Raw genomic sequence first — 5,048 nt, 5'->3', positions numbered from 1 at the left:
GGCTCTCCTTTAAGGGTCTCTAAACTCCATGATATTTGAAAGAAGCCCTTAATAAGCTTTATGGATTGAATTGTGTTTCCCAAAATTCATATATAGAAGTCCTAACCCGCAACATGACTGTATTTGGAGATAGGAAATTTTAAGAGGCAATTAAGGTTAAATTAGGTCATAAGGGGGGTTCCCTAATCTAATATGATAGGCATCCTTGTAAGAAGAGGAAGACATACCACGGATGCACAGGCAAACAGAAAAAAATGCCAAGTGAGGACACTGCAAGAAGGCAGTCTGCAAGTCAAGGACAGAGGCCTCAGGGGAAGCCAATCCTGATGGCACTTTGATTTTGGACTTCTAGTCTCTAGAACTGTGGGAGAATTAATTTTTGTATTTTTACACCACCCAATCTGTGGTATTTGTTATGGCAGCACTAACAAATGAATACAACAAGCTACTCTAGTGAAAATAGCATAACAGACTCAAAATCAGTAATAAAAGTTTGGTGAAGTATGTGTTAAATTCGCTTTGCTATTGTGTTTAAGAAGGGGTGTAGCTAAATATAATTAAGCACTAAGATTTTTGCAACTTAATGTTCATCATACCTCTCACTTGAACTTACTTTTTTAGCATTGATTTATGTGATTCCTTATTTAATTGTATTCTATTTTATATGGATTTCTACAAAGTAAACCTCTCAACTATCCTTTTGATTTATATTGAAAGTGAGAATATTCTTTATAGTAAATAATTAAATTTAATATAAACAAATCCTTCACTGTATGGCTAGATAATGATTCTTCTTGTCACAATTTCATTGCTGAGAAACTGACTAGAGAAGATTTGTGGTTGACTGTGTAGTAGCGTGCTATTGCTTGACCCTACTTATAAAGACCTCAAAGTAATCACATACAAATCAATGTGTTCTCTGTGTGACACTATCTATATTTTTCCCATTTGAAAAATATGATGATACTGAGGAATTCTTATAAAAGTGATGAAAATATAAAGTCAATTAAAACATAAGAAAAAAGTCATTGGAAATTAATAATTTCAAATTTACTTAAGCATGAATTTCTGTTAGGTAAGGCAGTTTTGTTTAGAACAGTTTTAACTTTAGAGCCTGTCATTTAATTCTATGGTTGTCTTCACTTGTTGACACTAATGTACATAATATCTAGGGAGTTGTATGTACACCAAGGGCAAAGACTGACTGTACAAGCAATTTTACGAAGTAATTTATAAAATGTGTTATGCAGTTATAACATCAGTAAGGAGTTATAAGATCTCCTGCTAGTTTGAAAGAATAAGAACTAAAGGAAAAAGAAGTAAAGAAATGTGAAATTAGATTTATGTAACATACTTTTAAAATCATCAGTTTTATGATATCCTACTGGTAGGGGAAAAATTACATTAGACTCAAATATAAGGGTGACATATTTTAGAACATAAACTGTCACTCTGCTTGCTAGGCAGGCTTATATTACTTTGTTTTTTAATGTAATGTTGATCTATCGAAAGTCTTTTTTATTCCTATTACCAATACTGAGGTGTTCAACACTCTGGCAAGAAAATTTAAATCTATACGAAGGTGTTGCATTTCATGGCTTGGAAATTTTTCCTCCAATAAAGTGGTGCAATGATTGGTTTTGTTACTAACTGTAGGGAATCCTTAGTGTAAAATGTTTTTTGCACTTTTCTTTGTTTCAAGTTTGTCCACTACCTAAGAAAAGAATAAGAAATACAACTGGGATACACGGTCTATGCAATAACAAAGCAGTCCATGGAAGACTGAAATATTAGTAATGAATATCTGCAATGTCTCCTATATTCTTTTGAAAAGTGAAGGATAAGGCAAATTATATTATTTGAAATCATGCAGATAAAATCAAGTTTATCTAAGTAAAGTTGTCTTTAATTGGTTGATTAACAACTAAATGAAGGGATCTTTTGACTCAACCATTGACTCACTAAAGAACCTTAAAGGCATTTAGCTTCATCCATCCACTTTGCAGGTCAAAAACACATGTGAAAGTACTAAGTGACTTTTCTTCCTCGAGTAAGTATTGCATAATAGCTAATTGAGAACTTTATTATAAAGTGACACCATATGTATAATACATTTAGAAAAATAAAAGTAGATGTGCAGATACATTTATAAAATTTATAGAATTAGTACCTTATACATGTAATGTGAAATCATTAATTTATTTGAGAAAACCATTGCAGTATTTTACATATTTAAAATTCACTTTGAACCAGTAGATATGGGTATATTTTTAATACTTCAGAAATTAATTTTACTGTCTTGACATGTTACAATTGTTTAAAATCCACAAAACACACACTTGATATTACTTTTAGAAGTTCAATACTGAGTTAATGTGGAACAATTAATATAATTATGGATAAATTATATCATAATATTGCAAGAGCAGCTTCAAAACCAGACTGATGGATGGTTTCCTTCCTTTTAAACTCAGATGTATTTGCAAAACTGTAGGACAAATAACCAAAACAGGACAAATGTTTTAAGTGTCATATAAAAGCATTTCAGGGATATATCAATAAAATTGTAACACAACAATTAATTATAAGAAAAGAATTTAAATTTAAGTGTTCAGAGTGAACCTACCCATGCATATTTAAAGTTAAAGTGTCTCCGTCTCCCAACTCTGGTCTGCTTTAGACTGATTGTATCTGGAGTAAAATAAGAGAATCAATAGTTATATTTTATTTTCTATTTTTCCACTTGGATCATCTACTCCCCCAGTTTCCTAATTCTAGATTCACAGAAGTGGAATACAGATGAGGTGAATAAAAAGCAGCTATTGGAACTCTCTGGGCTTGGTCAGTGTTTGAAGCTGATATACCCTCTCATTGGATGGTGCTTGGGTGGTGCATAGGTAAGACTGCCAGGTAAAACGTTCCCCGACAGAAATTTGCATGTAGGAAATTTATTGGGGAATGCTCCAGAAACACTTTCAAGGAAGTAAAGGGAGCAGGATTAGGCAGATGGAGAGGCTGAGCTGTGATGCAGTAACGACAGAGGCCTCAGTTGATCCCACAGGAAGCCCTGAAACTAAGATGGCCCTTTAGAGTTGGCCAAACTTGAGTAAAGTAGGGTAGATGTTTGCATCTCGACATTCTTCAGAAGGACCAGCTATTCAATATGATCTGTCCCTGCAGGTCCTCTCAACACAGAGAAAATTTTGTAGAGAAACTCAGCTATGAGCCATGATGATACTTTGGATCCCTTTCTATCAATTAAAACATTGACCCTCTGCCCATCAGGGCAAAAAAATAAAAATAAAAAATCCCTGGATTTCCCACTTCCCTAGTGTACAGTTACCTGAGTAGTCATAGACTCCCTTTGCAAAAAAACTAGGTAATCATTACTGCAGACAGTTCCCACAGTTGCAGTGCCCTTTCTTCTTGGAATCTGGTCTCTCCTTTAGTCAATGAGTTCCAAGTATGATAACTGGTTTGAGGCTGGAAACTGATAGGAGATTATCACTTTTCATTAGAACACTGTCTTCCATTTTCTGATCATTCATTCTTAATTTCATTTGTTTGTATAAATGAAACAGTATCTTTATTGGCTGTACATCCGTGTTGTGCTTTGGAACACTGTGCGTTCTTTTAAATATTCTCCTTATCTCTCAGCAGAACAGGCAACCCTGGCTGCCATTCTACAAACTTGTCACCTATTGTGGTGATTGCATCCACCTTGCCTGTGACAATGGAATGCTGCCATTTGTCCTCTATTACATTAATATTTCTTTATTCCCATGGCTACTGGGAAGTCCATTTCTAAGACCGTATCACTTACTACCAAGACTAACACTCAAAATCTACTGAAGATGGGTGTTTCATAGACCCTCCTGTCACAGAGAATTTTCCATCTCTAACTCTCTTAAAATGGGCGAATTCATCTCCTCTGGCAGCTTGCTTAGGATCCTCTATCCCTTTTCAGTTTAAGCTTTATTACAAAGGACTCTAACATCTGATCTATAAGAAACATATTCTTTGAGCAACTTTCATTTATTGAACCAGCCTTTCCTTCAGCTGATTCAGACTTTCTCAGGTAAATAATTATGTTTTAAATTTGTGAGTTAAGGGTTGAACACACACCTTGCACTGTCTACATTCCAGAAGAAATATGAAGCATTTTCACTGAAATGGACGTGAGGTTCCACCACCTCTCCTCACTATGGTGAGGGAACTCTATGCACACCACAAACTCTCTTTATGGAGGTCTCTTGAATAGCCACTGCCATCTTGGCGACTCCTGGAAGAACTCCTAGCAGAACTTAGGTAGTCAGCTAAGAATTGAATTGTTCTTGGCAACTTCCTTAGCAAGTTTTCCTTTGGTTGTCTAATATATCTTTGTGGAATAATAAAGTACTATTTGGAGCTTCAGATACACCGAGAAAAGGGAGAGAAAGAGAGATTTAAAAAATCATGTTACATGTCCTATGATAATTTTGAGTAATTAAAGTTTATAATGAATAACATTTTATTTGGTATAAACATGGTCTCTGTGGTACATTTGAATAATATATTAATGACAGTTTCAAGCACATATTTTTATGAGATAATATTATAAGTCCTGTAAGCATTACAGTGAGTGGCTTTGCATCTCTAACTTCCTCTTAATGCTTTACCAGGGGGAATTGTAGGCTTTGTGGGGCCTAAATCTTGTATAATTTGGGGCTCTTTTTAAGGGAAATAACACAAAATTACAAAAAGAAAATTAATTCAAAAAGTGAATACTTATTAAGAATGAGAAAATTACTAATGAAATTTTTAAAGCTAATCAACATCACACAATTTGGAAAATAAGATACTTTTATTAATTACTTTTCTAACATGCTTTTATAATTTGTAATTTTTTTACACTTTAGCTGTATAGTCTTTAATAGTCCCTTCATATTCATAATTTTAATACCATTTTCTTTAGAGAGGAAAGAAAGGTGATTTAGTGTTTCCTAAGCAAAAATTCTTAAACTTTTTTGATATTATTTATCATTTTAAATATTTTCCCTTTAAGCCTC

The 5,048-nt window shown here is 33.7% G+C and overlaps 1 long non-coding RNA gene across 1 annotated transcript; it reads right to left on the bottom strand.

The window, feature by feature from the left end:
- Positions 1-2,182: 2,182 nt before the first annotated feature.
- LOC117981084 (uncharacterized) lies at positions 2,183-3,594 on the bottom strand. Its single transcript, XR_004672606.2, has 3 exons — positions 3,344-3,594; positions 2,627-2,691; positions 2,183-2,488 (listed from the first exon to the last, which is right to left on the bottom strand). It is a non-coding gene; the product is annotated as an uncharacterized LOC117981084 (long non-coding RNA).
- Positions 3,595-5,048: the final 1,454 nt, after the last annotated feature.

The sequence above is a fragment of the Pan paniscus genome, chromosome 6 (assembly GCF_029289425.2).
Source record: "Pan paniscus chromosome 6, NHGRI_mPanPan1-v2.0_pri, whole genome shotgun sequence".
NCBI lineage: Eukaryota > Metazoa > Chordata > Mammalia > Primates > Hominidae > Pan > Pan paniscus.
The sequence above is the reverse complement of the archived record's forward strand: the minus strand, read 5'-3'. Positions and strand labels throughout refer to the sequence as shown.